Here is a 22,755-nt window from a genome sequence, read left to right as displayed (position 1 = left end):
AGCAGAGTACAGCAATGGAAGCATGCTGGGCCCATAACCCAGAGGTAGGCAGCTTGAAACTATCCTCTGCTATATGCATTTTTTTGTTTGTTATTTCAAGTAATCCAAAACTGGGATTGATATTTTGGCTCTTTTATTTTTACTTAAAGTACAATAACTTTTACCATTTTAATTTGTTTTAATAGTATATTGACAGTATTGTTTTCTTTCAAAAATCCACTTAATTTTCTTTACCCTATTATTAAAATGGTAATTGACAAAAACAAACTACATTGTCACCAGAAGAGCAATACAAAATGTACAAGTGATATATTAAAATCATCTTTCCAGCTTGAATTTCAATGATGCATTGGGGCAACGATTTTGTGAGAAACATCTTCACCCTTAAATAAAGATTTTCTTAATTCCTTACCTGTGTGCTAATTAGATATCACCTTGTTTTCATATTAAACAGACTTCCACATGAGAAAGCAGCAAGGATGCAGTGGCGTTAATATTTCCTGGTGTCAACTTGTATTATTTCAGTAGACATTGAAATGAGGATGCATCTTGCTGCCTTTCCAATGAAGCAAGTTTAATTTAGTAATAGGTGAAAAACCATCCTTACAAAGGTGTTAATCAGAGACTTGGCTTTGTGGACACTTTTCAGAGAACAAATTTGTTAGCATAAAAATAAAGCCAGAAAATGAAGAGCTGTTTAATCACTCAATTGGATTTTTCTGCCAGCATATTTTTTTTCTCTGCAACCCACTGCTAAATTGTGCTTCCTAGCTGTTTTTATAAAATCACTGAATCAAATCTAACTCTGATTACATCAGAGAAGGCCAGGTACCCTACACCGTAACAGGGGGTTTGAAATTTTGACTTGTCTACTTAAAGATCACCAAAATCTGATAACAAGGGAAATTAGGTCCCTGGGTTGGATTGAACCACCAACCTTATGGTTAATAGCCGTACATACTAACTGATTGCGCCACAGAGACACTTTGCAAAAGCCCGTACTGACAAAGGCTAATAAGCATTAATCTAAAACGTTTCCTAGAAAAACTTTAAAAAGTCAATAATCTGGAGAGTTTTTGTAAGATGTTTCTTCCATCAACCAACGAAGAAACACATTGGTACTTTCCCATGATGAGTGAGTGCTTCAGGATCTCTTGCACTTACATGTGCAGCAGAGTACTGCAATGGAAGCATGCTGGGCTCATAACCCAGAGGTAGGCAGATTGAAACTATCCTCTGCTATATGCATTTTTTTTTGTTAATTAAAGTAATCCAAAACTGGGATTGATATTTTGTCTCTTTTATTTTTACTTAAAGTACAATAACTTTTACCATTTTAATTTGTTTTAATAGTATATTGACAGTATTGTTTTCTTTCAAAAATCCACTTCATTTTCTTTACCCTATTATTAAAATGGTAATTGACAAAAACAAACTACATTGTCACCAGAAGAGCAATACAAAATGTACAAGTGATATATTAAAATCATCTTTCCAGCTTGAATTTCAATGATGCATTGGGTCAACAATTTTGTGAGAAACATCTTCACCCTTAAATAAAGATTTTCTTAATTCCTTACCTGTGTGCTAATTAGATATCACCTTGTTTTCACATTAAACAGACTTCCACATGAGAAAGCAGCAAGGATGCAGTGGCGTTAATGTTTCCTGGTGTCAACCTGTATTATTTCAGTAGACATTGAAATGAGGATACATCTTGCTGCCTTTCCAATGAAGCAAGTTTAATTTAGTAATAGGTGAAAAACCATCCCTACAAAGGTGTTAATCAGAGACTTGGCTTTGTGGACACTTTTCAGAGAACAAATTTGTTAGCATAAAAATAAAGCCAGAAAATGAAGAGCTGTTTAATCACGCAATTTGTTTTTTTTTGCCAGCATATTTCTTTTTCTCTGCAACCCACTGCTAAATTGTGCTTCCTAGATGTTTTTATAAAATCACTGAATCAAATCTAACTCTGATTGCATCAGAGAAGGCCAGGTACCCTACACCATAACAGGGGGTATGAAATTTGACTTGTCTACTTAAAGATCACCAAAATCTGATAACAAAGTCAATTACGTCCCTGGGTGGGATTGAACCACCAACCTTTTGGTTAATAGCCGTACACACTAACTGATTGCGCCACAGAGACACTTTGCAAAAGTACATACTGACAAATGCTAATAAGCATTCATCTAAAACGTTTCCTAGAAAAACTTAAAAAAGTCAATAATCTGGAGCGTTTTTGTAAGATGTTTCTTCTATCAACCAACGAAGAAACACATTGGTACTTTCCCATGATGAGTGAGTGCTTCAGGATCTCTTGCACTTACATGTGCAGCAGAGTACAGCAATGGAAGCATGCTGGGCCCATAACCCAGAGGTAGGCAGATTGAAACTATCCTCTGCTATATGCATTTTTTTGTTTGTTAAAGTAATCCAAAACTGGGATTGATATTTTGGCTCTTTTATTTTTACTTAAAGTACAATAACTTTTACCATTTTAATTTGTTTTAATAGTATATTGACAGTATTGTTTTCTTTCAAAAATCCACTTAATTTTCTTTACCCTATTATTAAAATGGTAATTGACAAAAACAAACTACATTGTCACCAGAAGAGCAATACAAAATGTACAAGTGATATATTAAAATCATCTTTCCAGCTTGAATTTCAATGATGCATTGGGGCAACGATTTTGTGAGAAACATCTTCACCCTTAAATAAAGATTTTCTTAATTCCTTACCTGTGTGCTAATTAGATATCACGTTGTTTTCACATTAAACAGACTTCCACATGAGAAAGCAGCAAGGATGCAGTGGCGTTAATGTTTCCTGGTGTCAACTTGTATTATTTCAGTAGACATTGAAATGAGGATGCATCTTGCTGCCTTTCCAATGAAGCAAGTTTAATTTAGTAATAGGTGAAAAACCATCCCTACAAAGGTGTTAATCAGAGACTTGGCTTTGTGGACACTTTTCAGAGAACAAATTTGTTAGCATAAAAATAAAGCCAGAAAATGAAGAGCTGTTTAATCACTCAATTGGATTTTTTTGCCAGCATATTTCTTTTTCTCTGCAACCCACTGCTAAATTGTGCTTCCTAGCTGTTTTTATAAAATCACTGAATCAAATCTAACTCTGATTACATCAGAGAAGGCCAGGTACCCTACACTATAACAGGGGGTTTGAAATTTTGACTTGTCTATGTAAAGATCACCAAAATCTGATAACAAGGTCAATTAGGTCCCTGGGTGGGATTGAACCACCAACCTTTTGGTTAATAGCCGTACATACTAACTGATTGTGCCACAGAGACACTTTGCAAAAGTCTATACTGACAAAGGCTAATAAGCATTCATCTAAAACGTTTCCTAGAAAAACTTTAAAAAGTCAATAATCTGGAGAGTTTTTGTAAGATTTTTCTTCCATCAACCAACGAAGAAACACATTGGTACTTTCCCATGATGAGTAAGTGCTTCAGGATCTCTTGCACTTACATGTGCAGCAGAGTACTGCAATGGAAGCATGCTGGACCCATAAACCAGAAGTAGGCAGATTGAAACTATCCTTTGCTATATGCATTTTTTTTGTTAATTTAAGTAATCAAAACTGGGATTGATATTTTTGCTCTTTTATTTTTACTTAAAGTACAATAACTTTTACCATTTTAATTTGTTTTAATAGTATATTGACAGTATAGTTTTCTTTCAAAAATCCACTTAATTTTCTTTACCCTTTTATTAAAATGGTAATTGACAAAAACAAACTACATTGTCACCAGAAGAGCAATACAAAATGTACAAGTGATATATTAAAATCATCTTTCCAGCTTGAATTTCAATGATGCATTGGGGCAACGATTTTGTGAGAAACATCTTCACCCTTAAATAAAGATTTTCTTAATTCCTTACCTGTGTGCTAATTAGATATCACCTTGTTTTCACATTAAACAGACTTCCACATGAGAAAGCAGCAAGGATGCAGTGGCATTAATGTTTCCTGGTGTCAACCTGTATTATTTCAGTAGACATTGAAATGAGGATGCATCTTGCTGCCTTTCCAATGAAGCAAGTTTAATTTAGTAATAGGTGAAAAACCATCCTTACAAAGGTGTTAATCAGAGACTTGGCTTTGTGGACACTTTTCAGAGAACAAATTTGTTAGCATAAAAATAAAGCCAGAAAATGAAGAGCTGTTTAATCACTCAATTGGATTTTTCTGCCAGCATATTTCTTTTTCTCTGCAACCCACTGCTAAATTGTGCTTCCTAGCTGTTTTTATAAAATCACTAAATCAAATCTAACTCTGATTACATCAGAGAAGGCCAGGTACCCTACACAATAAGAGGGGGTTTGAAATTTTGACTTGTCTACTTAAATATCACCAAAATCTGATCATAAGGTCAATTACGTCCCTGGGTGGGATTGAACCACCAACCTTTTGGTTAATAGTCGAACACACTAACCGATCGCACCACAGAGACACTTTGCAAAAAGTACATACTGACAAAGGCTAATAAACATACATCTAGAACGTTTCCTAGAAAAACATTAAAAAATAAATAATCTGGAGAGTTTTTGTAAGATGTTTCTTCCATCAACCAACGAATAAACACATTGGTACTTTCCCATGATGAGTGAGTGCTTCAGGATCTCTTGCACTTACATGTGCAGCAGAGTACTGCAATGGAAGCATGCTGGACCCATAACCCAGAGGTAGGCAGATTGAAACTATCCTTTGCTATATGCATTTTTTTTTGTTAATTTAAGTAATCAAAACTGGGATTGATATTTTTGCTCTTTTATTTTTACTTAAAGTACAATAACTTTTACCATTTTAATTTGTTTTAATAGTATATTGACAGTATAGTTTTCTTTCAAAAATCCACTTAATTTTCTTTACCCTATTATTAAAATGGTAATTGACAAAAAAAACTACATTGTCACCAGAAGAGCAATACAAAATGTACAAGTGATATATTAAAATCATCTTTCCAGCTTGAATTTCAATGATGCATTGGGGCAACAATTTTGTGAGAAACATCTTCACCCTTAAATAAAGATTTTCGTAATTCCTTACCTGTGTGCTAATTAGATATCACCTTGTTTTCACATTAAACAGACTTCCACATGAGAAAGCAGCAAGGATGCAGTGGCGTTAATGTTTCCTGGTTTCAACCTGTATTATTTCAGTAGACATTGAAATGAGGATGCATCTTGCTGCCTTTCCAATGAAGCAAGTTTAATTTAGTAATAGGTGAAAAACCATCCCTACAAAGGTGTTAATCAGAGACTTGGCTTTGTGGACACTTTTCAGAGAACAAATTTGTTAGCATAAAAATAAAGCCAGAAAATGAAGAGCTGTTTAATCACGCAATTTGATTTTTTTGCCAGCATATTTCTTTTTCTCTGCAACCCACTGCTAAATTGTGCTTCCTAGATGTTTTTATAAAATCATTGAATCAAATCTAACTCTGATTACATCAGATAAGGCCAGGTACCCTACACAATAACAGGGGGTATGAAATTTGACTTGTCTACTTAAAGATCACCAAAATCTGATAACAAGGTCAATTACTTCCCTGGGTGGGATTGAACCACCAACCTTTTGGTTAATAGCCGTACACACTAACTGATTGCGCCACAGAGACACTTTACAAAAGTACATACTGACAAATGCTAATAAGCATTCATCTAAAACGTTTCCTAGAAAAACTTAAAAAAAGTCAATAATCTGGAGAGTTTTTGTAAGATGTTTCTTCTATCAACCAACGAAGAAACACATTGGTACTTTCCCATGATGAGTGAGTGCTTCAGGATCTCTTGCACTTACATGTGCAGCAGAGTACAGCAATGGAAGCATGCTGGGCCCATAACCCAGAGGTAGGCAGATTGAAACTATCCTTTGCTATATGCTTTTTTTTTGTTAATTAAAGTAATCCAAAACTGGGATTGATATTTTGGCTCTTTTATTTTTACTTAAAGTACAATAACTTTTACCATTTTAATTTGTTTTAATAGTATATTGACAGTATTGTTTTCTTTCAAAAATCCACTTAATTTTCTTTACCCTATTATTAAAATGGTAATTGACAAAAACAAACTACATTGTCACCAGAAGAGCAATACAAAATGTACAAGTGATATATTAAAATCATCTTTCCAGCTTGAATTTCAATGATGCATTGGGGCAACGATTTTGTGAGAAACATCTTCACCCTTAAATAAAGATTTTCTTAATTCCTTACCTGTGTGCTAATTAGATATCACCTTGTTTTCGCATTAAACAGACTTCCACATGAGAAAGCAGCAAGGATGCAGTGGCGTTAATGTTTCCTGGTGTCAACCTGTATTATTTCAGTAGACATTGAAATGAGGATGCATCTTGCTGCCTTTCCAATGAAGCAAGTTTAATTTAGTAATAGGTGAAAAACCATCCCTACAAAGGTGTTAATCAGAGACTTTGCTTTGTGGACACTTTTCAGAGAACAAATTTGTTAGCATAAAAATAAAGCCAGAAAATGAAGAGCTGTTTAATCACTCAATTGGATTTTTCTGCCAGCATATTTCTTTTTCTCTGCAACCCACTGCTAAATTGTGCTTCCTAGCTGTTTTTATAAAATCACTGAATCAAATCTAACTCTGATTACATCAGAGAAGGCCAGGTACCCTACACCATAACAGGGGGTTTGAAATTTTGACTTGTCTACTTAAAGATCACCAAAATCTGATAACAAGGTCAATTACGTACCTGGGTGGGATTGAACCACCAACCTTTTGGTTAATAGCCGTACACACTAACTAATTGCGCCACAGAGACACATTGCAAAAGTATATACTGACAAGGGCTAATAAGCATTCATCTAAAACGTTTCCTAGAAAAACTTTAAAAAGTCAATAATCTGGAGAGTTTTTGTAAGATGTTTCTTCCATCAACCAACGAAGAAACACATTGGTACTTTCCCATGATGAGTGAGTGCTTCAGGATCTCTTGCACTTACATGTGCAGCAGAGTACAGCAATGGAAGCATGCTGGGCCCATAACCCAGAGGTAGGCAGATTGAAACTATCCTTTGCTATATGCTTTTTTTTTGTTAATTAAAGTAATCCAAAACTGGGATTGATATTTTGGCTCTTTTATTTTTACTTAAAGTACAATAACTTTTACCATTTTAATTTGTTTTAATAGTATATTGACAGTATTGTTTTCTTTCAAAAATCCACTTAATTTTCTTTACCCTATTATTAAAATGGTAATTGACAAAAACAAACTACATTGTCACCAGAAGAGCAATACAAAATGTACAAGTGATATAGTAAAATCATCTTTCCAGCTTGAATTTCAATGATGCATTGGGGCAACGATTTTGTGAGAAACATCTTCACCCTTAAATAAAGATTTTCTTAATTCCTTACCTGTGTGCTAATTAGATATCACCTTGTTTTCACATTAAACAGACTTCCACATGAGAAAGCAGCAAGGATGCAGTGGCGTTAATGTTTCCTGGTGTCAACCTGTATTATTTCAGTAGACATTGAAATGAGGATGCATCTTGCTGCCTTTCCAATGAAGCAAGTTTAAATTAGTAATAGGTGAAAAACCATCCTTACAAAGGTGTTAATCAGAGACTTGGCTTTGTGGACACTTTTCAGAGAACAAATTTGTTAGCATAAAAATAAAGCCAGAAAATGAAGAGCTGTTTAATCACTCAATTGGATTTTTCTGCCAGCATATTTTTTTTCTCTGTAACCCACTGCTAAATTGTGCTTCCTAGCTGTTTTTTATAAAATCACTGAATCAAATCTAACTCTGATTACATCAGAGAAGGCCAGGTAGCCTACACAATAAGGGGGGGTTTGAAATTTTGACTTGTCTACTTAAATATCACCAAAATCCGATCACAAGGTCAATTACGTCCCTGGGTGGGATTGAACCACCAACCTTTTGGTTAATAGTCGAACACACTAACCGATCGCGCCACAGAGACACTTTGCAAAAAGTTCATACTGACAAAGGCTAATAAGCATACATCTAGAACGTTTCCTAGAAAAACATTAAAAAATAAATAATCTGGAGAGTTTTTGTAAGATGTTTCTTCCATCAACCAACGAATAAACACATTGGTACTTTCCCATGATGAGTGAGTGCTTCAGGATCTCTTGCACTTACATGTGCAGCAGAGTACTGCAATGGAAGCATGCTGGACCCATAACCCAGAGGTAGGCAGATTGAAACTATCCTTTGCTATATGCATTTTTTTTTGTTAATTTAAGTAATCAAAACTGGGATTGATATTTTTGCTCTTTTATTTTTACTTAAAGTACTATAACTTTTACCATTTTAATTTGTTTTAATAGTATATTGACAGTATAGTTTTCTTTCAAAAATCCACTTAATTTTCTTTACCCTATTATTAAAATGGTAATTGACAAAAAAAACTACATTGTCACCAGAAGAGCAATACAAAATGTACAAGTGATATATTAAAATCATCTTTCCAGCTTGAATTTCAATGATGCATTGGGGCAACAATTTTGTGAGAAACATCTTCACCCTTAAATAAAGATTTTCGTAATTCCTTACCTGTGTGCTAATTAGATATCACCTTGTTTTCACATTAAACAGACTTCCACATGAGAAAGCAGCAAGGATGCAGTGGCGTTAATGTTTCCTGGTTTCAACCTGTATTATTTCAGTAGACATTGAAATGAGGATGCATCTTGCTGCCTTTCCAATGAAGCAAGTTTAATTTAGTAATAGGTGAAAAACCATCCCTACAAAGGTGTTAATCAGAGACTTGGCTTTGTGGACACTTTTCAGAGAACAAATTTGTTAGCATAAAAATAAAGCCAGAAAATGAAGAGCTGTTTAATCACGCAATTTGATTTTTTTGCCAGCATATTTCTTTTTCTCTGCAACCCACTGCTAAATTGTGCTTCCTAGATGTTTTTATAAAATCATTGAATCAAATCTAACTCTGATTACATCAGAGAAGGCCAGGTACCCTACACAATAACAGGGGGTATGAAATTTGACTTGTCTACTTAAAGATCACCAAAATCTGATAACAAGGTCAATTACGTCCCTGGGTGGGATTGAACCACCAACCTTTTGGTTAATAGCCGTACACACTAACTGATTGCGCCACAGAGACACTTTGCAAAAGTACATACTGACAAATGCTAATAAGCATTCATCTAAAACGTTTCCTAGAAAAACTTAAAAAAGTCAATAATCTGGAGAGTTTTTGTAAGATGTTTCTTCTATCAACCAACGAAGAAACACATTGGTACTTTCCCATGATGAGTGAGTGCTTCAGGATCTCTTGCACTTACATGTGCAGCAGAGTACAGCAATGGAAGCATGCTGGGCCCATAACCCAGAGGTAGGCAGATTGAAACTATCCTCTGCTATATGCATTTTTTTTTGTTAATTAAAGTAATCCAAAACTGGGATTGATATTTTGGCTCTTTTATTTTTACTTAAAGTACAATAACTTTTACCATTTTAATTTGTTTTAATAGTATATTGACAGTATTGTTTTCTTTCAAAAATCCACTTAATTTTCTTTACCCTATTATTAAAATGGTAATTGACAAAAACAAACTACATTGTCACCAGAAGAGCAATACAAAATGTACAAGTGATATATTAAAATCATCTTTCCAGCTTGAATTTCAATGATGCATTGGGGCAACGATTTTGTGAGAAACATCTTCACCCTTAAATAAAGATTTTCTTAATTCCTTACCTGTGTGCTAATTAGATATCACCTTGTTTTCACATTAAACAGACTTCCACATGAGAAAGCAGCAAGGATGCAGTGGCGTTAATGTTTCCTGGTGTCAACCTGTATTATTTCAGTAGACATTGAAATGAGGATGCATCTTGCTGCCTTTCCAATGAAGCAAGTTTAATTTAGTAATAGGTGAAAAACCATCCTTACAAAGGTGTTAATCAGAGACTTGGCTTTGTGGACACTTTTCAGAGAACAAATTTGTTAGCATAAAAATAAAGCCAGAAAATGAAGAGCTGTTTAATCACTCAATTGGATTTTTCTGCCAGCATATTTTTTTTCTCTGCAACCTACCGCTAAATTGTGCTTCCTAGCTGTTTTTATAAAATCACTGAATCAAATCTAACTCTGATTACATCAGGGAAGGCCAGGTACCCACACCATAACCGGGGGTTTGAAATTTTGACTTGTCTACTTAAATATCACCAAAATCTGATCACAAGGTCAATTACATCCCTGGGTGGGATTGAACCACCAACCTTTTGGTTAATAGCCAAACACACTAACCGATTGCGCCACAGAGACACTTTGCAAAAAGTTCATACTGACAAAGGCTAATAAGCATTCATCTAGAACGTTTCCTAGAAAAACTTTAAAAAGTCAATAATCTGGAGAGTTTTTGTAAGATGTTTCTTCCATCAACCAACGAAGAAACACATTGGTACTTTCCCATGATGAGTGAGTGCTTCAGGATCTCTTGCACTTACATGTGCAGCAGAGTACTGCAATGGAAGCATGCTGGGCCGATAACCCAGAGGTAGGCAGATTGAAACTACCCTCTGCTATATGCATTTTTTTTTAATTAAAGTAATCCAAAATTGGGATTGATATTTTAGCTCTTTTATTTTTACTTAAAGTACAATAACTTTTACCATTTTAATTTGTTTAATAGTATATTGACAGTATTGTTTTCTTTCAAAAATCCACTTAATTTTCTTTACCCTATTATTAAAATGGTAATTGACAAAAACAAACTACATTGTCACCAGAAGAGCAATACAAAATGTACAAGTGATATATTAAAATCATCTTTCCAGCTTGAATTTCAATGATGCATTGGGGCAACGATTTTGTGAGAAACATCTTCACCCTTAAATAAAGATTTTCTTAATTCCTTACCTGTATGCTAATTAGATATCACCTTGTTTTCACATTAAACAGACTTCCACATGAGAAAGCAGCAAGGATGCAGTGGCGTTAATGTTTCCTGGTGTCAACCTGTATTATTTCAGTAGATATTGAAATGACGATGCATCTTGCTGCCTTTCCAATGAAGCAAGTTTAATTTAGTAATAGGTGAAAAACCATCCCTACAAAGGTGTTAATCAGATACTTGGCTTTGTGGACACTTTTCAGAGAACAAATTTGTTAGCATAAAAATAAAGCCAGAAAATGAAGAGCTGTTTAATCACTCAATTGGATTTTTTTGCCAGCATATTTTTTTTTCTCTGCAACCCACTGCTAAATTGTGCTTCCTAGCTGTTTTTTTTTATAAAATCACTTAATCAAATCTAACTCTGATTACATCAGAGAAGGCCAGGTACCCTACACCACAAGAGGGGGTTTGAAATTTTGACTTGTCTACTTAAAGATCACCAAAATCTGATAACAAGGTAAATTACGTCCCTGGGTGGGATTGAACCACCAACCTTTTGGATAATAACCGAACACGCTAACTGATTGCGCCACAGTGACACTTTGCAAACTTACATTCTGACAAACGCTAATAAGCATTCATCTAGAACGTTTCCTAGAAAAGCTTTAAAAAGTCAATAATCTGGAGAGTTTTTGTAAGATGTTTCTTCCATCAATCAACGAAGAACATTCAAGCTGATTTCTTGCAGCAGCTGGGCACTGTAACAGCTCCAGAGCTGCTCTGTAAGGCAACTAAAAGGGTGTGGGCCCTGCAGCACTACCTGTAGTTCGCATTGTGCGTTGGAAGGCACAAAGTAAGCAGACGGGAGAAGTCAGGATAGTGCGCAAGGGCATAGAAAGGAGCGGCTCAAGAAAAGAGAAGTTTAAACAGACAGCAAACTAGGCTGGAGAGAGACCTGAGACAAACAGATCTGAATTATACGAGAGCTGACCAGGGGAAACACAAATTATGCAGTCAAGTTTCCCACATTTGGGGAAATCGCAGGAGCAGCACACCCAGAGTGCAATGGGTGAGCCTTGCCCTGGGAGAAGCACCTTCATGATCATAGTATCTCACTTGGCAGGTAAGTAGGAGTTGGGCTTGAGCTGGGGAGGGTTGATGCTAGGGCACCCCCCTGTCAAGTGAAGGAGATCCAACTGAGGCAGCACAAGGGAACTCTCGAAAGAAGAACAAGGCTAGAGGAAGATCTGAGACAAATAAATCTGACTTTTACCAGAGCTGACCAGAGGAAAGCACAAACACAGTCCCCCACTACCACAAATAATGCAGTCGAGTTTCCCACATTTGGGGAAATCATAGGAGTCAGCATACCCAGAATGCAATGAATGAACCTCACCCTGGGAGAACAATCTTCATGACCATGGTATCTCCTATGCAAAATAAGTATGATTTGGGATAGAGCTGGGGAGGGCCGCTGCTCAGGCACATCTCTGTCAAGTAAAGGAGATTCAACTGAGGCAGCACAAGGGAACTCTCATCTGGGGACAACAACTGCTGGGAGAACACATATTTTCAGATGAACATGAGAGGGCAGAAGGCTGCCTAATACTGAAGCACCCCCAAACAACAAACCAAATGCAACAACTAGTACAAGCATTCCTGGGGGAAGGCCTACAGCAGATGGATTTGCATATGGTGATGTCATCCAAGCAGTGGGTCAAAGTTGGCTTCAACCCTCGTCTGCATATGAAAAGAAAAAAGGGATGTGCAGGGCATGGCGTCCTTTTGTGGCGCTTGGATGACCCCTAATTCACATTAAACATCTCCACCCTCCTTCGGTGTGGGGCTCATGTTGGCTATGCCCCAGCCCCTGAAGCATTCAAGATGATTTCTTGCAGCAGCTGGGCACTGTAACAGCTCCAGAGCTGTTCTGTAAAGCATGTAAAAGGGTGTGGGCCCTGCAGCACTACCTGTAGTATGCATTGTGCGTTGGAAGGCACAAAGTAAGCAGACGGGAGAGGTCAGGATAGTGCGCAAGGGCATAGAAGGGAGCGGCTCAAGAAAAGAGAAGTGGAAACAGACAGCAAACTAGGCTGGAGAAAGACCTGAGACAAAGAGATCTGAATTATACGAGAGCCGACCAGAGGAAACACAAATTATGCAGTCAAGTTTCCCACATTTGGGGAAATCGCAGGAGCGGCACACCCAGAGTGCAATGGGTGAGCCTTGCCCTGGGAGAAGCACCTTCCTGATCATAGTATCTCACCTGGCAGGTAAGTAGGAGTTGGGCTAGAGCTGGGGAGGGTCGCTGCTCGGGCACCCCCCTGTCAAGTGAAGGAGATCCAACTGAGGCAGCACAAGGGAACTCTCGAAACAAGAACAAGGCTAGAGGAAGATCTGAGACAAAGAAATCTGACTTTTACCAGAGCTGAGCAGAGGAAAGCACAAACACAGTCCCCCACTACCACAAATAATGCAGTCGAGTTTCCCACATTTGGGGAAATCACAGGGGTCAGCATACCCAGAATGCAATGAATGAACCTCACCCTGGGAGAACAATCTTCATGACCATGGTATCTCCTATGCAAAATAAGTATGATTTGGGATAGGGCTGGGGAGGGCCGCTGCTCAGGCACATCTCTGTCAAGTAAAGGAGATTCAACTGAGGCAGCACAAGGGAACTCTCATCTGGGGACAACAACTGCAGGGAGAACACATATTTTCAGATGAACATGGGAGGGCAGAAGGCTGCCTAATACTGAAGCACCCCCAAACAACAAACCAAATGCAACAACTAGTGCAAGCATTCCTGGGGGAAGGCCTGCAGCAGATTGATTTGCATATGGTAATGCCATCCAAGCAGTGGGTCAAAGTTGGCTTCAACCCTCGTCTGCATATGAAAAGAGAAAAGGGGCATGCAGGGCATGGCGGCCTTTTGCGGCGCTTGGGTGACCCTTAGTTCGCATTAAACACCCCCACCCTCCTTCGGTGTGGGGCTCATGTTGGCAATGCCCCAGCCCCTGAAGCATTCAAGCTGATTTCTTGCAGCAGCTGGGCACTGTAACAGCTCCAGAGCTGCTCTGTGAGGCAAGTAAAAGGGTGTGGGCCCTGCAGCACTACCTGTAGTTTGCATTGTGTGTTGGAAGGCACAAAGTAAGCAGACGGGAGAAGTCAGGATAGTGCGCAAGGGCATAGAAGGGAGCGGCTCAAGAAAAGAGAAGTGGAAACAGACAGCAAACTAGGCTGGAGAGAGACCTGAGACAAAGAGATCTGAATTATACGAGAGCCGACCAGGGGAAACACAAATTATGCAGTCAAGTTTCCCACATTTGGGGAAATCACAGGGGCAGCACACCCAGAGTGCAATGGGTGAGCCTTGCCCTGGGAGAAGCACCTACATGATCATAGTATCTCACCTGGCAGGTAAGTAGGAGTTGGGCTAGAGCTGCGAAGGGTCGCTGCTCGGGCACCCCCCTGTCAAGTGAAGGAGATCCAACTGAGGCAGCACAAGGGAACTCTCGAAAGAGGAACAAGGCTAGAGGAAGATCTGAGACAAAGAAATCTGATTTTTACCAGAGTTGACCAGAAGAAAGCACAAACACAGTCCCCCACTACCACAAATAATGCAGTTGAGTTTCCCACATTTGGGGAAATCACAGGGGTCAGCATACCAAGAATGCAATGAATGAACCTCACCCTGGGAGAACAATCTTCATGACCATGGTATCTCCTATGCAAAATAAGTATGATTTGGGATAGGGCTGGGGAGGGCCGCTGCTCAGGCACATCTCTGTCAAGTAAAGGAGATTCAACTGAGGCAGCACAAGGGAACTCTCATCTGGGGACAACAACTGCAGGGAGAACACATATTTTCAGATGAACATGGGAGGGCAGAAGGCTGCCTAATACTGAAGCACCCCCAAACAACAAACCAAATGCAACAACTAGTGCAAGCATTCCTGGGGGAAGGCCTGCAGCAGATGGTTTTGCATATGGTGATGTCATCCAAGCAGTGGGTCAAAGTTGGCTTCAACCCTCGTCTGCATATGAAAAGAAAAAAGGGATGTGCAGGGCATGGCGTCCTTTTGTGGCGCTTGGATGACCCCTAATTCGCATTAAACATCTCCACCCTCCTTCGGTGTGGGGCTCATGTTGGCTATGCCCCAGCCCCTGAAGCATTCAAGATGATTTCTTGCAGCAGCTGGGCACTGTAACAGCTCCAGAGCTGCTCTGTAAAGCATGTAAAAGGGTGTGGGCCCTGCAGCACTACCTGTAGTATGCATTGTGCGTTGGAAGGCACAAAGTAAGCAGACGGGAGAGGTCAGGATAGTGCGCAAGGGCATAGAAGGGAGCGGCTCAAGAAAAGAGAAGTGGAAACAGACAGCAAACTAGGCTGGAGAAAGACCTGAGACAAAGAGATCTGAATTATATGAGAGCCGACCAGAGGAAACACAAATTATGCCGTCAAGTGTCCCACATTTGGGGAAATCGCAGGAGCAGCACACCCAGAGTGCAATGGGTGAGCCTTGCCCTGGGAGAAGCACCTTCCTGATCATAGTATCTCACCTGGCAGGTAAATAGGAGTTGGGCTAGAGCTGGGGAGGGTCGCTGCTCGTGCACCCCCCTGTCAAGTGAAGGAGATCCAACTGAGGCAGCACAAGGGAACTCTCGAAAGAAGAACAAGGCTAGAGGAAGATCTGAGACAAAGAAATCTGACTTTTACCAGAGCTGACCAGAGGAAAGCACAAACACAGTCCCCCACTACCACAAATAATGCAGTTGAGTTTCCCACATTTGGGGAAATCACAGGGGTCAGCATACCCAGAATGCAATGAATGAACCTCACCCTGGGAGAACAATCTTCATGACCATGGTATCTCCTATGCAAAATAAGTATGATTTGGGATAGGGCTGGGGAGGGCCGCTGCTCAGGCACATCTCTGTCAAGTAAAGGAGATTCAACTGAGGCAGCACAAGGGAACTCTCATCTGGGGACAACAACTGCAGGGAGAACACATATTTTCAGATGAACATGGGAGGGCAGAAGGCTGCCTAATACTGAAGCACCCCCAAACAACAAACCAAATGCAACAACTAGTGCAAGCATTCCTGGGGGAAGGCCTGCAGCAGATTGATTTGCATATGGTAATGCCATCCAAGCAGTGGGTCAAAGTTGGCTTCAACCCTCGTCTGCATATCAAAAAAGAGAAAAGGGGCGTGCAGGGCATGGCGGCCTTTTGCGGCGCTTGGATGACCTCTAGTTCGCATTAAACACCTCCACCCTCCTTCGGTGTGGGGCTCATGTTGGCTATGCCCCAGCCCCTGAAGCATTCAAGCTGATTTCTTGCAGCAGCTGGGCACTGTAACAGCTCCAGAGCTGCTCTGTAAGGCAAGTAAAAGGGTGTGGGCCCTGCAGCACTACCTGTAGTTTGCATTGTGCATTGGAAGGCACAAAGTAAGCAGACGGGAGAAGTCAGGATAGTGCGCAAGGGCATAGAAGGGAGCGGCTCAAGAAAAGAGAAGTGGAAACAGACAGCAAACTATACTGGAGAGAGACCTGAGACAAAGAGATCTGAATTATACGAGAGCCGACCAGGGGAAACACAAATTATGCAGTCAAGTGTCCCACATTTGGGGAAATTGCAGGAGCAGCACACCCAGAGTGCAATGGGTGAGCCTTGCCCTGGGAGTAGCACCTTCATGATCATAGTATCTCACCTGGCAGGTAAGTAGGAGTTGGACTAGAGCTGGGGAGGGTCGCTGCTCGGGCACCCCCCTGTCAAGTGAAGGAGATCCAACTGAGGCAGCACAAGGGAACTCTTGAAAGAGGAACAAGGCTAGAGGAAGATCTGAGACAAAGAAATCTGACTTTTACCAGAGCTGACCAGAGGAAAGCACAAACACAGTCCCCCACTACCACAAATAATGCAGTCGAGTTTCCCACATTTGGGGAAATCACAGGGGTCAGCATACCCAGAATGCAATGAATGAACCTCACCCTGGGAGAACAATCTTTATGACCATGGTATCTCCTATGCAAAATAAGTATGATTTGGGATAGGGCTGGTGAGGGCCGCTGCTCAGGCACATCTCTGTCAAGTAAAGGAGATTCAACTGAGGCAGCACAAGGGAACTCTCATCTGGGGACAACAACTGCAGGGAGAACACATATTTTCAGATGAACATGGGAGGGCAGAAGGCTGCCTAATACTGAAGCACCCCCAAACAACAAACCAAATGCAACAACTAGTACAAGCATTCCTGGGGGAAGGCCTGCAGCAGATGGATTTGCATATGGTGATGTCATCCAAGCAGTGGGTCAAAGTTGGCTTCAACCCTCGTCTGCATATGAAAAGAGAAAAGGGGCGTGCAGGGCATGGCGGCCTTTTGCGGCGCTTGGATGACCCCTAGTTCGCATTAAACACCTCCACCCTACTTCGGTGTGGGGCTCATGTTGGCTATGCCCCAGCCCATGAAGCATTCAAGCTGATTACTTGCAGCAGCTGGGCACTGTAATAGCTCCAGAGCTGCTCTGTAAGGCAAGTAAAAGGGTGTGGGCCCTGCAGCACTACCTGTAGTTCGCATTGTGCATTGGAAGGCACAAAGTAAGCAGATGGGAGAAGTCAAGATAATGCGCAAGGGCATAGAAGGGAGCGGCTCAAGAAAAGAGAAGTTGAAACAGACAGCAAACTAGGCTGGAGAGAGACCTGAGACAAACAGATCTGAATTATACGAGAGCTGACCAGGGGAAACACAAATTATGCAGTCAAGTTTCCCACATTTGGGGAAATCGCAGGAGCAGCACACCCAGAGTGCAATGGGTGAGCCTTGCCCTGGGAGAAGCACCTTCATGATCATAGTATCTCACTTGGCAGGTAAGTAGGAGTTGGGCTTGAGCTGGGGAGGGTTGATGCTAGGGCACCCCCCTGTCAAGTGAAGGAGATCCAACTGAGGCAGCACAAGGGAACTCTCGAAAGAAGAACAAGGCTAGAGGAAGATCTGAGACAAATAAATCTGACTTTTACCAGAGCTGACCAGAGGAAAGCACAAACACAGTCCCCCACTACCACAAATAATGCAGTCGGGTTTCCCACATTTGGGGAAATCATAGGAGTCAGCATACCCAGAATGCAATGAATGAACCTCACCCTGGGAGAACAATCTTCATGACCATGGTATCTCCTATGCAAAATAAGTATGATTTGGGATAGAGCTGGGGAGGGCCGCTGCTCAGGCACATCTCTGTCAAGTAAAGGAGATTCAACTGAGGCAGCACAAGGGAACTCTCATCTGGGGACAACAACTGCTGGGAGAACACATATTTTCAGATGAACATGGGAGGGCAGAAGGCTGCCTAATACTGAAGCACCCCCAAACAACAAACCAAATGCAACAACTAGTACAAGCATTCCTGGGGGAAGGCCTACAGCAGATGGATTTGCATATGGTGATGTCATCCAAGCAGTGGGTCAAAGTTGGCTTCAACCCTCGTCTGCATATGAAAAGAAAAAAGGGATGTGCAGGGCATGGCGTCCTTTTGTGGTGCTTGGATGACCCCTAATTCACATTAAACATCTCCACCCTCCTTCGGTGTGGGGCTCATGTTGGCTATGCCCCAGCCCCTGAAGCATTCAAGATGATTTCTTGCAGCAGCTGGGCACTGTAACAGCTCCAGAGCTGTTCTGTAAAGCATGTAAAAGGGTGTGGGCCCTGCAGCACTACCTGTAGTATGCATTGTGCGTTGGAAGGCACAAAGTAAGCAGACGGGAGAGGTCAGGATAGTGCGCAAGGGCATAGAAGGGAGCGGCTCAAGAAAAGAGAAGTGGAAACAGACAGCAAACTAGGCTGGAGAAAGACCTGAGACAAAGAGATCTGAATTATACGAGAGCCGACCAGAGGAAACACAAATTATGCAGTCAAGTTTCCCACATTTGGGGAAATCGCAGGAGCGGCACACCCAGAGTGCAATGGGTGAGCCTTGCCCTGGGAGAAGCACCTTCCTGATCATAGTATCTCACCTGGCAGGTAAGTAGGAGTTGGGCTAGAGCTGGGGAGGGTCGCTGCTCGGGCACCCCCCTGTCAAGTGAAGGAGATCCAACTGAGGCAGCACAAGGGAACTCTCGAAACAAGAACAAGGCTAGAGGAAGATCTGAGACAAAGAAATCTGACTTTTACCAGAGCTGAGCAGAGGAAAGCACAAACACAGTCCCCCACTACCACAAATAATGCAGTCGAGTTTCCCACATTTGGGGAAATCACAGGGGTCAGCATACCCAGAATGCAATGAATGAACCTCACCCTGGGAGAACAATCTTCATGACCATGGTATCTCCTATGCAAAATAAGTATGATTTGGGATAGGGCTGGGGAGGGCCGCTGCTCAGGCACATCTCTGTCAAGTAAAGGAGATTCAACTGAGGCAGCACAAGGGAACTCTCATCTGGGGACAACAACTGCAGGGAGAACACATATTTTCAGATGAACATGGGAGGGCAGAAGGCTGCCTAATACTGAAGCACCCCCAAACAACAAACCAAATGCAACAACTAGTGCAAGCATTCCTGGGGGAAGGCCTGCAGCAGATTGATTTGCATATGGTAATGCCATCCAAGCAGTGGGTCAAAGTTGGCTTCAACCCTCGTCTGCATATGAAAAGAGAAAAGGGGCGTGCAGGGCATGGCGGCCTTTTGCGGCGCTTGGGTGACCCTTAGTTCGCATTAAACACCCCCACCCTCCTTCGGTGTGGGGCTCATGTTGGCAATGCCCCAGCCCCTGAAGCATTCAAGCTGATTTCTTGCAGCAGCTGGGCACTGTAACAGCTCCAGAGCTGCTCTGTGAGGCAAGTAAAAGGGTGTGGGCCCTGCAGCACTACCTGTAGTTTGCATTGTGTGTTGGAAGGCACAAAGTAAGCAGACGGGAGAAGTCAGGATAGTGCGCAAGGGCATAGAAGGGAGCGGCTCAAGAAAAGAGAAGTGGAAACAGACAGCAAACTAGGCTGGAGAGAGACCTGAGACAAAGAGATCTGAATTATACGAGAGCCGACCAGGGGAAACACAAATTATGCAGTCAAGTTTCCCACATTTGGGGAAATCACAGGGGCAGCACACCCAGAGTGCAATGGGTGAGCCTTGCCCTGGGAGAAGCACCTACATGATCATAGTATCTCACCTGGCAGGTAAGTAGGAGTTGGGCTAGAGCTGCGAAGGGTCGCTGCTCGGGTACCCCCCTGTCAAGTGAAGGAGATCCAACTGAGGCAGCACAAGGGAACTCTCGAAAGAGGAACAAGGCTAGAGGAAGATCTGAGACAAAGAAATCTGATTTTTACCAGAGTTGACCAGAAGAAAGCACAAACACAGTCCCCCACTACCACAAATAATGCAGTTGAGTTTCCCACATTTGGGGAAATTACAGGGGTCAGCATACCCAGAATGCAATGAATGAACCTCACCCTGGGAGAACAATCTTCATGACCATGGTATCTCCTATGCAAAATAAGTATGATTTGGGATAGGGCTGGGGAGGGCCGCTGCTCAGGCACATCTCTGTCAAGTAAAGGAGATTCAACTGAGGCAGCACAAGGGAACTCTCATCTGGGGACAACAACTGCAGGGAGAACACATATTTTCAGATGAACATGGGAGGGCAGAAGGCTGCCTAATACTGAAGCACCCCCAAACAACAAACCAAATGCAACAACTAGTGCAAGCATTCCTGGGGGAAGGCCTGCAGCAGATGGTTTTGCATATGGTGATGTCATCCAAGCAGTGGGTCAAAGTTGGCTTCAACCCTCGTCTGCATATGAAAAGAAAAAAGGGATGTGCAGGGCATGGCGTCCTTTTGTGGCGCTTGGATGACCCCTAATTCGCATTAAACATCTCCACCCTCCTTCGGTGTGGGGCTCATGTTGGCTATGCCCCAGCCACTGAAGCATTCAAGATGATTTCTTGCAGCAGCTGGGCACTGTAACAGCTCCAGAGCTGCTCTGTAAAGCATGTAAAAGGGTGTGGGCCCTGCAGCACTACCTGTAGTATGCATTGTGCGTTGGAAGGCACAGAGTAAGCAGACGGGAGAGGTCAGGATAGTGCGCAAGGGCATAGAAGGGAGCGGCTCAAGAAAAGAGAAGTGGAAACAGACAGCAAACTAGGCTGGAGAAAGACCTGAGACAAAGAGATCTGAATTATATGAGAGCCGACCAGAGGAAACACAAATTATGCTGTCAAGTGTCCCACATTTGGGGAAATCGCAGGAGCAGCACACCCAGAGTGCAATGGGTGAGCCTTGCCCTGGGAGAAGCACCTTCCTGATCATAGTATCTCACCTGGCAGGTAAATAGGAGTTGGGCTAGAGCTGGGGAGGGTCGCTGCTCGTGCACCCCCCTGTCAAGTGAAGGAGATCCAACTGAGGCAGCACAAGGGAACTCTCGAAAGAAGAACAAGGCTAGAGGAAGATCTGAGACAAAGAAATCTGACTTTTACCAGAGCTGACCAGAGGAAAGCACAAACACAGTCCCCCACTACCACAAATAATGCAGTTGAGTTTCCCACATTTGGGGAAATCACAGGGGTCAGCATACCCAGAATGCAATGAATGAACCTCACCCTGGGAGAACAATCTTCATGACCATGGTATCTCCTATGCAAAATAAGTATGATTTGGGATAGGGCTGGGGAGGGCCGCTGCTCAGGCACATCTCTGTCAAGTAAAGGAGATTCAACTGAGGCAGCACAAGGGAACTCTCATCTGGGGACAACAACTGCAGGGAGAACACATATTTTCAGATGAACATGGGAGGGCAGAAGGCTGCCTAATACTGAAGCACCCCCAAACAACAAACCAAATGCAACAACTAGTGCAAGCATTCCTGGGGGAAGGCCTGCAGCAGATTGATTTGCATATGGTAATGCCATCCAAGCAGTGGGTCAAAGTTGGCTTCAACCCTCGTCTGCATATCAAAAAAGAGAAAAGGGGCGTGCAGGGCATGGCGGCCTTTTGCGGCGCTTGGATGACCTCTAGTTCGCATTAAACACCTCCACCCTCCTTCGGTGTGGGGCTCATGTTGGCTATGCCCCAGCCCCTGAAGCATTCAAGCTGATTTCTTGCAGCAGCTGGGCACTGTAACAGCCCCAGAGCTGCTCTGTAAGGCAAGTAAAAGGGTGTGGGCCCTGCAGCACTACCTGTAGTTTGCATTGTGCATTGGAAGGCACAAAGTAAGCAGACGGGAGAAGTCAGGATAGTGCGCAAGGGCATAGAAGGGAGCGGCTCAAGAAAAGAGAAGTGGAAACAGACAGCAAACTATACTGGAGAGAGACCTGAGACAAAGAGATCTGAATTATACGAGAGCCGACCAGGGGAAACACAAATTATGCAGTCAAGTGTCCCACATTTGGGGAAATTGCAGGAGCAGCACACCCAGAGTGCAATGGGTGAGCCTTGCCCTGGGAGTAGCACCTTCATGATCATAGTATCTCACCTGGCAGGTAAGTAGGAGTTGGGCTAGAGCTGGGGAGGGTCGCTGCTCGGGCACCCCCCTGTCAAGTGAAGGAGATCCAACTGAGGCAGCACAAGGGAACTCTTGAAAGAGGAACAAGGCTAGAGGAAGATCTGAGACAAAGAAATCTGACTTTTACCAGAGCTGACCAGAGGAAAGCACAAACACAGTCCCCCACTACCACAAATAATGCAGTCGAGTTTCCCACATTTGGGGAAATCACAGGGGTCAGCATACCCAGAATGCAATGAATGAACCTCACCCTGGGAGAACAATCTTCATGACCATGGTATCTCCTATGCAAAATAAGTATGATTTGGGATAGGGCTGGTGAGGGCCGCTGCTCAGGCACATCTCTGTCAAGTAAAGGAG

At 42.2% G+C, this 22,755-nt stretch overlaps 21 non-coding genes across 21 annotated transcripts; all 21 read right to left on the bottom strand.

Moving 5' to 3' along the window:
* Positions 1 to 10,250: 10,250 nt before the first annotated feature.
* Positions 10,251 to 10,324, bottom strand: TRNAN-AUU (transfer RNA asparagine (anticodon AUU)). Its single transcript has one exon. It is a non-coding gene; the product is annotated as a tRNA-Asn (tRNA).
* A 1,539-nt stretch (positions 10,325 to 11,863) lies between these two features.
* Positions 11,864 to 12,026, bottom strand: LOC135011373 (U1 spliceosomal RNA). Its single transcript, XR_010210477.1, has one exon. It is a non-coding gene; the product is annotated as a U1 spliceosomal RNA (small nuclear RNA).
* A 152-nt stretch (positions 12,027 to 12,178) lies between these two features.
* LOC135011359 (U1 spliceosomal RNA) lies at positions 12,179 to 12,342 on the bottom strand. Its single transcript, XR_010210463.1, has one exon. It is a non-coding gene; the product is annotated as a U1 spliceosomal RNA (small nuclear RNA).
* Positions 12,343 to 13,013: 671 nt separating this feature from the next.
* Positions 13,014 to 13,176, bottom strand: LOC135011366 (U1 spliceosomal RNA). Its single transcript, XR_010210470.1, has one exon. It is a non-coding gene; the product is annotated as a U1 spliceosomal RNA (small nuclear RNA).
* Positions 13,177 to 13,328: 152 nt separating this feature from the next.
* LOC135011381 (U1 spliceosomal RNA) lies at positions 13,329 to 13,492 on the bottom strand. Its single transcript, XR_010210484.1, has one exon. It is a non-coding gene; the product is annotated as a U1 spliceosomal RNA (small nuclear RNA).
* A 671-nt stretch (positions 13,493 to 14,163) lies between these two features.
* On the bottom strand, positions 14,164 to 14,326 carry LOC135011375 (U1 spliceosomal RNA). Its single transcript, XR_010210479.1, has one exon. It is a non-coding gene; the product is annotated as a U1 spliceosomal RNA (small nuclear RNA).
* A 152-nt stretch (positions 14,327 to 14,478) lies between these two features.
* On the bottom strand, positions 14,479 to 14,642 carry LOC135011360 (U1 spliceosomal RNA). Its single transcript, XR_010210464.1, has one exon. It is a non-coding gene; the product is annotated as a U1 spliceosomal RNA (small nuclear RNA).
* Positions 14,643 to 15,313: 671 nt separating this feature from the next.
* LOC135011379 (U1 spliceosomal RNA) lies at positions 15,314 to 15,476 on the bottom strand. Its single transcript, XR_010210482.1, has one exon. It is a non-coding gene; the product is annotated as a U1 spliceosomal RNA (small nuclear RNA).
* Positions 15,477 to 15,628: 152 nt separating this feature from the next.
* On the bottom strand, positions 15,629 to 15,792 carry LOC135011367 (U1 spliceosomal RNA). The gene has a single exon (XR_010210471.1). It is a non-coding gene; the product is annotated as a U1 spliceosomal RNA (small nuclear RNA).
* Positions 15,793 to 16,465: 673 nt separating this feature from the next.
* LOC135011371 (U1 spliceosomal RNA) lies at positions 16,466 to 16,628 on the bottom strand. The gene has a single exon (XR_010210475.1). It is a non-coding gene; the product is annotated as a U1 spliceosomal RNA (small nuclear RNA).
* A 152-nt stretch (positions 16,629 to 16,780) lies between these two features.
* LOC135011358 (U1 spliceosomal RNA) lies at positions 16,781 to 16,944 on the bottom strand. Its single transcript, XR_010210462.1, has one exon. It is a non-coding gene; the product is annotated as a U1 spliceosomal RNA (small nuclear RNA).
* A 671-nt stretch (positions 16,945 to 17,615) lies between these two features.
* LOC135011372 (U1 spliceosomal RNA) lies at positions 17,616 to 17,778 on the bottom strand. Its single transcript, XR_010210476.1, has one exon. It is a non-coding gene; the product is annotated as a U1 spliceosomal RNA (small nuclear RNA).
* Positions 17,779 to 17,930: 152 nt separating this feature from the next.
* LOC135011364 (U1 spliceosomal RNA) lies at positions 17,931 to 18,094 on the bottom strand. The gene has a single exon (XR_010210468.1). It is a non-coding gene; the product is annotated as a U1 spliceosomal RNA (small nuclear RNA).
* A 671-nt stretch (positions 18,095 to 18,765) lies between these two features.
* LOC135011365 (U1 spliceosomal RNA) lies at positions 18,766 to 18,928 on the bottom strand. The gene has a single exon (XR_010210469.1). It is a non-coding gene; the product is annotated as a U1 spliceosomal RNA (small nuclear RNA).
* A 152-nt stretch (positions 18,929 to 19,080) lies between these two features.
* Positions 19,081 to 19,244, bottom strand: LOC135011380 (U1 spliceosomal RNA). The gene has a single exon (XR_010210483.1). It is a non-coding gene; the product is annotated as a U1 spliceosomal RNA (small nuclear RNA).
* A 671-nt stretch (positions 19,245 to 19,915) lies between these two features.
* LOC135011374 (U1 spliceosomal RNA) lies at positions 19,916 to 20,078 on the bottom strand. The gene has a single exon (XR_010210478.1). It is a non-coding gene; the product is annotated as a U1 spliceosomal RNA (small nuclear RNA).
* Positions 20,079 to 20,230: 152 nt separating this feature from the next.
* Positions 20,231 to 20,394, bottom strand: LOC135011361 (U1 spliceosomal RNA). Its single transcript, XR_010210465.1, has one exon. It is a non-coding gene; the product is annotated as a U1 spliceosomal RNA (small nuclear RNA).
* A 671-nt stretch (positions 20,395 to 21,065) lies between these two features.
* Positions 21,066 to 21,228, bottom strand: LOC135011377 (U1 spliceosomal RNA). The gene has a single exon (XR_010210480.1). It is a non-coding gene; the product is annotated as a U1 spliceosomal RNA (small nuclear RNA).
* A 152-nt stretch (positions 21,229 to 21,380) lies between these two features.
* Positions 21,381 to 21,544, bottom strand: LOC135011355 (U1 spliceosomal RNA). Its single transcript, XR_010210460.1, has one exon. It is a non-coding gene; the product is annotated as a U1 spliceosomal RNA (small nuclear RNA).
* Positions 21,545 to 22,217: 673 nt separating this feature from the next.
* Positions 22,218 to 22,380, bottom strand: LOC135011370 (U1 spliceosomal RNA). Its single transcript, XR_010210474.1, has one exon. It is a non-coding gene; the product is annotated as a U1 spliceosomal RNA (small nuclear RNA).
* Positions 22,381 to 22,532: 152 nt separating this feature from the next.
* Positions 22,533 to 22,696, bottom strand: LOC135011378 (U1 spliceosomal RNA). Its single transcript, XR_010210481.1, has one exon. It is a non-coding gene; the product is annotated as a U1 spliceosomal RNA (small nuclear RNA).
* Positions 22,697 to 22,755: the final 59 nt, after the last annotated feature.

The sequence above is a fragment of the Pseudophryne corroboree genome, unplaced genomic scaffold (assembly GCF_028390025.1).
Source record: "Pseudophryne corroboree isolate aPseCor3 unplaced genomic scaffold, aPseCor3.hap2 scaffold_2418, whole genome shotgun sequence".
NCBI classification, from domain to species: domain Eukaryota; kingdom Metazoa; phylum Chordata; class Amphibia; order Anura; family Myobatrachidae; genus Pseudophryne; species Pseudophryne corroboree.
Note: the sequence above shows the minus strand (reverse complement) of the source record. Positions and strands in the feature narration are given on the sequence as shown.